Raw genomic sequence first — 10101 nt, 5'->3', positions numbered from 1 at the left:
ATTTTTTGGATTTTAACTCTTTATGAGATACATGATTTGTAAATTTTTCTCCCATTCCATAGGTTGTCTTTTCATTTTACTGAATGTTCCAGTCTGTGCAGGAGCTTTTTAGTTTAATATAATCTCACTTGTTTAATTTAGATTTGTTGTCTGTGCTTTTCCTATTGTATTAAAAAAAATTGCCAAGACCAATCATATTATCCGGCAGTCTCACTGCGGACTATATATCAAAATGGTGTATTATTCAGCCACACAGAAGAAAGAAATCTTGCCGTTTGCAACATGGATGAAGCTAGAGGATGTTATGCTAAGTGGAATAAGTGAGGCAGAGAAAGGCAAATATGCATGGCATTACTTATATGAGAAATTTAAACAAAAGCAAAAACGAGAAAGCTGAACTCATTGATACAGAATGGTGGCTGTCAGGGGCTGAGGAGAGGGAGAAATAGGGGAGAAGTTAGTCAAAAAGGATACAAATTTCAGTTATAAAATAAATGAGTTCTTCAGGGTCTGATGTACAAGTATGGGGACTATAGTTAATGCCACTGTATTATATACTAGAAACTGGCTGAGAGGAGATCCCAAGCATTCAAAAAAAAAAGAAAGAAAGAAAGAAAGAAAGAAAGAAAGAAAGAAAGAAAGAAAGAAAGAAAGAAAGAAAGAAAGAAAAAAAGTATGTGAGTTGATGTTAACTTGATTGTGGGAAGCATATCACAAGTGCACACATATCAAATCATCAAATCATCACATTGTGTGCTTTAGATATATTACTTTTTTTTCTCATTTACACTTCAATAAAATGGGGAGAAACATAATGCTGATTTTAATCTCCTTAACTCACTAAGGCTCACATTTCTAATTACTGAGCACCAACTCTGTGCAGATCACTATACAAGACACTGAGGATAGAGAATTGTAAAAACCCATCCCTGATTTTAACAGTTCTTTCTATTTATTAAAAGATATAAAACACCTGTGTTAAAAATAATAATCATACAAGGATGCATATACTAAATGACCAATATTGACTGCATGGTTGTTTCAGTGGAATGATAATGCAATTGAGTGAATGACATCATTAGGTAAAATCATAAGAAATAGAATTTTTTTTTTTAATGTGGATAAAGAATTTTTTGGGGGAAATGATTTCTCCTGCATTGAACCTGTAGATCAACCTGGAGAAAATTGATATCTTAAAACTGGCATTTCCCCAAGTGTAAAATGAGGCCAGTCATCCTGCTCTACTGTCCCCCGGGGATTGTCAAGAGGACCATCTGAGTTCCTGGCAAAGGGAGAGGTATTGGGAGGGGACATCACCCCTCACGACCCCTCCCTCACCAAGAACTATAGCTCTCACTGTTCTCCAACAGTATAGGTCCCATGGATGAGATCCTCCACGCAGATGAAAACTGACATTTTTCTCAGATACCACAGCACTGCCAGTTGGAGTTAAGCATCACTGGTCTTCAAGGTACCACGTAAGACCTGCCACTGCCAACGACATCACCTTGTCGTTCTTAGGATTCACCTATTCTCAATCCACTTTTACCAATTTCACTGGGGTTCTGCCCTGTACTGACTTTCCATCTCACTTAGGGGCTCCAATACCGGTTTATCTATTTACCAGGCACATTTACCTGATAACATCCGTAGCAAATTTCCAAGAACCTACAATCCAAATAGGTGAATTGGAAGTTCATAAGGGAATTGTAAGTAATTTTCTAGAAGTGCCATTTCTGTCAAGAAGACCTGCTTGTAGACTACTCACAGTCTGCCTCAAAGTCTGTCATTCGAGAGTTGCTAGAAAAGGGTTAAGGAGTTTAATCAAGGGAACAGTTTTTAAATAATAACACATTACTTGAAAATAAGACTGTAAATGAAAGAGATGACCTGGCTTGTAAGAAAATATCTTTGGGGCGCCTGGCTCGTTCAGGTGTTTAAGTGTCCGACTCTTGGTTTCGGCTCAGGTCAAGATCTCAGGGTTGTGGGATCAAGCCTCCAAGTGGGGCTCAGTGGGGAGTCTGAGAGAAATTCTCTCTCTCTCTGCCTTCCCCTCCCCTGCTTGCACACACACACTCTGTCTCTCTCTCTCTCTCTCTAAAAAAAGATAAATAGATGATAGATAGATGATAGATAAATAGATAGAAGATGATAGGTGATAGATGATAGATAGATAGATAGATAGATAGATAGATAGATAGATAGATAGATAGACATCTATATCTATAATGTGAGGATGGGTGGAAGATTCCAGAGAGGGAATAATGACTGTGGAAGTCCTGAAAGGAGGGACTTCGTTCCTATTTATACTCTACACACAGGTAATGGTTCAAGGAGTCTCTGATGTTAGGATGTATAAGATTCCTTTTTTTTTTTTTTAAACATTCTATTTATTTATTCATGAGAGACACAGATAGAGAGGCAGAGACACAGGTAGAGGGAGAAGCAGGCTCCATGCAGGGAGCCCGATGTGGGACTCCATCCTGCGTTTCCAGGATCAGGCCCTGGGCCAAAGGCAGGCACTAAACCACTGAGCCACCCAGGGATCCCAGGATGTATATGATTCCATCTGGTTCTCTCTACCTGTTGCCTGTGCTACAGCTCCATTAATATACTTTCAAAAGTTCACATTGCCAGTGTGATTTCAAGATGAAAAGTAGAAAATATTAAAGTCCTTTATCTGAGGCAGTTACAAAAGATCATCAATCCTCCCAGGAAACACTTTAGAGACGGTTGAGGAGGGGGAAATTTGTAGTGTAAAAAAGCAAAAATAAAAGTTTAATATTCTGGAATTAATAATTAAACTGGGGGATCTGTAGTATTTTGGCTAGATTTAAATGAAATTTTTTTGCTTCAGAATTCTGATTTTAAGAGAAATCATATCACCGAATATTTACTCACAGCAGCATGCAGCACAAGCAAAAAAAACAAAAACAAAAAACAAAAAGAAAAAAAAGAAAAACCAATAAAACTCAAATTATTTCATTTTATATATTCATATTTGGATTTTTATTCAAATTGTTACCATATTTTATGCTTGAATATTTTTGTACAATGACATATGGAGGAAATCCTCTTTGGCTGCATTTCATTTATTGTTTTCCCACTAATAAAAACTACCATTTAATAATTCCTAATGCCAACTGTTTTCCAAGTGTGCACATTATATATTATAAACAACAACAATGTTTTACTAATAGGTTTTTAATGAGAAGTGAATAATTGCTCCATTAATATAAGCACACTAGTACTTATTTCTTAATCCTCAACTTGTCTTGCAATCTAGTTATAGGATTCTAAATTATGTTTATTGGTTTTATTTTATATGCAAGCAATAATCTTATAAATACATGTAAGTTTACAATCACTGTTTACACGGCCCAAATTGCTGTATTTTTTCCCAATCTTTGGAAATTGATCCTCTAATTATGTGATAATTACTATTCTGTGATAGGGTAATTATAGAGTAATTGCTAAGTCATTATTGAGTAATAACATTGTAACACCATGAAATTACAGGGTAGATAAATGTGTGCCAATTTTTACATACTAAAGCACAGTCCAGAAAATCCAATAATTATATTTTGTTGCATTTTAGGAAAGTATACAATAAATCACACTAATCAGTTTCAGCAGTGATATATATTAGTGAAATTGCTTCAAAATAAAACCTTTATTACTTTTTAGATGAAATCAACTGGCTTAATTTTTGTGGAAAAGTTAATGGGAGAGACAGAGTGTGTGATAAGAGTTTATGTTTTCTTTTTAAATATTACTGTGCATATTACCTTTTACATTTAAGTAAACCGTATTATAAAGCACAAATGAGATTTCTGAGGAAAATTTTAAAAAACAGTGCTATTATTTTTAACGTAGTTATCCACTGAATTGGGCACAAACTAGAAAGAGCTGGCTTTTATCATTCTAATTCATATACTAAATTTACATGCGCATTCCTACTTGTAGGAAACGAAATGAAACAGAACAAAAAACCATGCTGCTGCGGGAAAAGCAGATTCTGAAACCTCAATTGCATAGACTTCAATGTCACAAAAGGCAGAACATTCTTGGGGAAACTATTCTGCTTTGAAAGAGAATCAAATCCATGACCAGTTAAAGTAATGAATGATTCTAGTTTATAGATCCTGGGTCATAAAATAAAATAACAGCTGTATATGTAGTATATTATTGAGAGAATTGGGGAAATTAGAATTTGGATTAAGTGGAAGTGTTAATCTTACTGATTGTGTTCACTACATTGTTTTGTGTTGGAGAATATACTCGTGTATTGATGATACACGCTTCACTATTAAGCATATGCTCTACTACCTTAGGAAAAATGATGTGTGTCTACACACCCTCCCACCCAGCCATGGACACACACACACACACACCCTTATGCAAAGAGAGAAGGAGAAGGAGGGAGACAGAAAGCAGTGATAGTAAATGTTGATGAGAGAGAGAGAGAGAGAGAAATATATAGGTGGTAGGTACATGGGTGCTCGTTGAGTTCTTGCGTTAGTTTGAAACCTTAGGAGCTTCCTGGGCATAACCTGAACTCAGCCCCCATATGTTGAGGGCAAGGAGAAACCACAGAAAGAGGCCACCCCAGATAGAGTGGGTTGTAAGGGAACTTCCTTACCAGGCTGGCCTTAGGTATTCTCCAGAGTACGTCCTGCCCACTAATCTTAAACGTTTATACAGAGGCCTACACTGGGCTCCGTCGTGTATGCCACCCAGATGGTCTCAGCACCACACTACTGCCTCGGGGCTATGTCTTGGGCCAGTGGAATGTACATTCCAAAGTCAAGGCCAAAGGTGAGAAGCCTCTGATTGCCTGGGTCCGGTCACAGGCGGACTCAGTGACCTTCTCGGACATTTCACCCCTGTGACCAGCTCCTACCATCTCATATGAGCCCCCTATTTTGAAATGTGCCCTGCCTGGTCAGCAAGGGGTTTTGGTAGCATGGAGATGACTCCTCTGGCAGCTGTCTGGCTCTGCGGGAGGGAGATGCCACAGCAACGGTATGGGCACGTGCGAGAGAAAACAGATCAAGAAATGGATTCCCAGGGCACCTCATTGGCTTGGCTGGTTAAGTGACTGACTCTTGATTTTAGCTCATGTTACGATCTTTGGGTCATGAGATCAAGCCCTGGATCGGGCTCTGTCCTCAGTGGAAAGTCTGCTTAAGATTCTCTTTCTCTAAATTAACAAGGCAGGACACCACAAATGCTGGAGAGGATGCGGAGAGAAGGGAACCCTCCTGCACTGTTGGTGGGAATGTGAACTGGTGCAGCCACTCTGGAAAACTGTGTGGAGGTTCCTCAAAGAGTTAAAAATAGACCTGCCCTACGACCCAGCAATTGCACCGCTGGGGATTTACCCCAAAGATTCATAAATCTTTTTTTTTTTAATGTTTATTTATTTATGATAGTCACACACACAGAGAGAGAGAGAGAGAGAGGCAGAGACATAGGCAGAGGGAGAAGCAGGCTCCATGCACCAGGAGCCCGACGTGGGATTCAATCCTGGGTCTCCAGGATCGCGCCCTGGGCCAAAGGCAGGAGCTAAACCACTGCGCCACCCGGGGATCCCTACCCCAAAGATTCAGATGCAGTGAAACACCGGGACACCTGCACCCCGTTGTTTCTAGCAGCAATGTCCACAATAGCCAAACTGTGGAAGGAGCCTCAGTGTCCATCGACAGATGATGGATAGAGAAGCTGTGGTCTGCGTATACAGTGGGATATTCCTCAGCCATTAGAAACGACAAATACCAAAAGTTTGCTTCAACATGGATGGAACTGGAGGGTATGATGCTGAGTGAAGTAAGTCAATCGGAGAAGGACAAACATTATATGGTCTCATTCATTTGGGGAATATAAATAATAGTGAAAGGGAATAGAAGGGAAGGGAGAAGAAGTGTGTGGGAAATATCAGAAAGGGAGACAGCACATGCAGACTCCTAACTCTGGGAAACGAACTAGGGATGGTGGAAGGGGAGGAGGGTGGGGGGTGGGGGTGAATGGGTGACGGGCACTGAGGTGGGCATTTGACGGGCTGAGCACTGCGTGTTATTCTGTATGTTGGCAAATTGAACACCAATAAAAAATAAATTTATTATAAAAAAAAAAGATTATCTTCCTCTCCCTCTGCCCCTCCCCCTGCTCTCTCTTTCTCTCAAATACATAAGTAGATCTTTAAAAATAAAAATTGATTCCCAAAATCAGTGACAACTTTTCCCACAAGAGCCCTGTGACCCAAACTATTGACTTATTAAGTCCCCCGGGCTGTGGTTAGATCGCTCAGGCATTCACTCGTGTCTTCGTGTGATTTAATGAAAATTATATATTAGCGGACTCATCAGGTACGAACACATAACATCTATTTGGATAATGGCACAGGTGCCTCCTTGTGAGGTAGTGGTAATGCTCAAGGCCACCATCCTCTTTTGGAGGATAGCGTTTCTCATAAAAGGCATTTCAGCGTTCACTAGGGACAAGCAGTCGTTGAAGGCCTGCTGGGTAAATATAGTAAGGGCTCTAATTATACGTGTGCTATGACATCCTCCAGGCCAATGGCGAGAACAAGAACGATGGCCAAAGGATCATAGGAGTGGAGAAGAGAGCATGGCCATCGGGCCTTGAGGAGAGCAAGGTTGGCAGTTGTTACCATGAAGCAGATTCTTGCCTGTGCCCTGGACAAACCCCACGTGCAGCAGCCCAACCTCCTAGGAGGAAGCCACAGCCAAAGACTCATGCCACATAACCACTAGGCTCCATCTGGGGTAACACAGTAAAAATCTCGGCCACACACACATCAGTGCCAAAACAGCCAGTATCCTTTAATGTGATGGAATGACTACGCAGTTCCAATGATGGCCATTCCGTATTTCTTGTACAACTGGGTTGCTTCTGTTTAGAGTGATTTTTGCTGTTCTTGTTCACAGCACAGGGATGCCTGGGTGTTTAAATGTCTGCAACCCAGGGTAAATCATGTAAACTCATCCCAAAGCTGAGCATAGCCACCCATGGTCTTGATGGTGGTATTTTTAGGACTTCTCTGGTCAGCAGTTTGATGAACTGCCTGTGTAGCTTGATTGTCATAAAAAGAATACAATGTCCAGGGTTACTGATAATCTGTGCCACAGGCCAGGGTTCTGGACCAGATGAATTAGGATCCTAGTCTGTTCTTCCTTAATGTACTGCTTTAAGGCTTTCCCGTCCCCTCCTGGAGTGGTGAGACCCCACATGGCAATCCTGATCCTAGAGAGCAGATGCCCTCACACCCAACAGTTGGATTGATCTCTTTGATGGGCATACAGGTAGGCCCAGTGTAGAAAGGTATTTCCATCAGGTGCCCATCCCATGAATGGTCACCACAGGAGCAACTAAAATCTAGGGTCAAAAGACAAATATTTAGTAGGAACTTGTATGGATAGAGAGGGCTTCCTCTTCTATAAAAATTGCACTTGTGAGGACACCTGGGTGGCTCAGAGGTTGAGTATCTGCCTTCAGCTCAGGGCATGACCCCAGGGTCCTGGGACTGAGTCCCAAATTGGTCTCCCTGCAGGGAGCCTACTTCTCCCTCTGCCTGTGTCTCTGCCTCTCTCTCTGTATCTCTCATGAAAGATAATTTTGTTGTTGTTGTTGTTAAAAAATTGCAGTTGTGGATGGTTGTTAGATGTCAATGTGGCTGCAGCTTTAGGAATTTGACCGGGCTGTGTATACCATTCATGTTGGCCGTGAGGCAATAGAGGGGACAGCACTGTGAGGAGTGAGGAGATGGACTGGAGGAGGAATATATCAGACCAGGATGCCCATCTTCTCCCCTTTTTCAATGGTGCATGGTCCATTCTAGGTGTAGTGCTTTTCAACAGGTCCAGCTTGCAACAGGCAACAGGACCCCAGTGCAGACGGAGTAGTTCCACCTCCCCTACGACTATAAGCAGCGCACCCATCCCAGTAGAACATCTCGTTGGAAATTCCAGTAGAAAACCCCTTTCCCCAGTGTGATGGGGTCTGGTGTTCTCAGCAGCACATCATGTTGATTGATAGTGAAAGTCAGGGCAATGGCTATTTCCCACAATTTCTATACCTTTGCAGTATTGGGGGGACTCAGCAGAAGTCCCCAGTCTAGCATGTAGGGCAAGAGGCCCTACTCGATCATCATTCAGAAGTATTAGAGCCTGGGACAGTACTTTGGTTATTCATGGCAAGGTGGTGTTACTTGTTAGTGATTTAATCTGCTGCTTTATTTTGTTTTCCCTTTTTCCCGACCATGCGCTTTGCGGGTTACAGGGGACATGGGCACTCCGTTCAATGTCATGTTCTTCTGCCCAGTCTTGTATGTCATGACCTTTGAAATGTGACCACTAGTCATTGTCTGTTCAATGAGGGTAACCGAACTCCACTTCTCTAATCCCCTAACGGTGGCAGCCTGGTTTGCATGGTGACAGGAGACAGCTTGAGGAAAGCCAGGTGCATTGTCCACACAAGCTCAGGCACATTTCGAGCCCTCATGTAACATCATAATCAATTTGCCAGTCCCTCACTGACTGGGAACCCTGGTGGTTGGCCCCAGACGCCCTTGGTAGTAGGCCCCTGGGCTCTGTTTAGAACACATAAGACATGGTGTTCCCGCATTGACCAAGTCACCGTATCTAAGCAGCAATCAGGCATCCTTGGCAGTTTGCCATCCTCCCGCCTCCCGGGCCCTGCTGCGGCCACTCTTCCCATGCACCTAATCTCTGCATCTATTGAAGGGTCAGTTGCCAGGGCTCCTTCCTGAGCTGCGGCGTTAGCTTCCTGATGGCCAAGGGGTGTCAGTGTCTCAGGAGTCAGGACTTGGGAGACAGTGAGAACTGCCTCCAGCTCTTGCAGGCAGTCCCACCTGTCTTCCCATATATCGCCCTATAATCATGATCATCCAGCCCTCAGTTCATCATTGTTCAAGTCTTCATATTAATCTCTTTAGAACAGCTCAACTGGCAGTGCTAAGGGTTAGGGGCCAGGGCTCCTGCGTGATCCCCAGCCAAGCAGCTCTGAGTTCAGCCCCCTGCTGCTGAGGTTCATTCCTGTTTCCATCCAGATGGTGTCAGTGTTGGGCTGAATAGCGACTGCAGGCCTTATGGATGGGTTGCCTCCACTAGACCCATCTCTTTGTCAGACACTGGGAGGTAGTTCCCCTCCTCCCACTCCACAGGCCTCAGGGGCCACCACAAGAATGGGGGTGAGGGCTACTGGAGGATCCAATAGCACCTGCAGTTTTAGAGGCAGTGGGCTAGGGGACAGGGTAGGAATTTACCATAAATATGCATGCCACACAGTCAAAGTGGGGAGTGAGCCATGACACAGGTGGGTCACCTGAACATATCTCCAAGCCACCCCTTTATAGGAAGACGTCCTTACTGTGATTGTGCTGTTCTTTCCTAAGAGGCTCTACTTGGAGCTGTGCCCACTGCTAGGAGCGGGAGCTGTTGCTCTACGAGGTATGTTGAGTTTCTACTCCTTTTCAAAACTGGGACCAACGTCCTGGGAGTGCTCTCTTTCTGTTGTCTTCCATCCCCCCTCCCTCACCACCCCCTCCACCCCGTACCCAATCATCACTTCTGGAGCTAAGGACACGTTGAACTCAAATGGTGGCTTTGCTTGAGAGATGCCTGGAGCTTCATCTGCTTCACTAGTAGTTTTGTCTTCTCAAAGGTGACTTGCTGCTTTGATCTCCAATCCCATATGGGGTCTCTCTTTACAAGGTAGTATCATGGATGAAGGCACTATACCAAGTGAGGAATAAAAGTCCTCCAAAAAAACCCAAAAAGTCCTTCAAAACTTCAAAATCCCTGCAAAAGTTTGCACCTCTTTCACCTTCTTAGGAGTTGGACAGGCTTGCACCTTGTAATCACAGCTTCTAGGACAACTCACATCTCCCCTGACCACATGATGCAGCTCCCCAAAACTTTATGGTGATGCCTGGGCCTTGAATGTCCTTTGGGTTCATTGTCCATCTTCTCCCTCACAGATGTTCCAGCAAAGCCTGTAGCAGAGGCAAGTCTTCATATGGAAACATTACATCATCAATGTACGGGTCCTATTTTAGCG

Source organism: Canis lupus, chromosome 18 (assembly GCF_011100685.1).
Source record: "Canis lupus familiaris isolate Mischka breed German Shepherd chromosome 18, alternate assembly UU_Cfam_GSD_1.0, whole genome shotgun sequence".
NCBI classification, from domain to species: Eukaryota; Metazoa; Chordata; class Mammalia; order Carnivora; family Canidae; genus Canis; species Canis lupus.
This window is presented reverse-complemented; position numbering follows the sequence as displayed.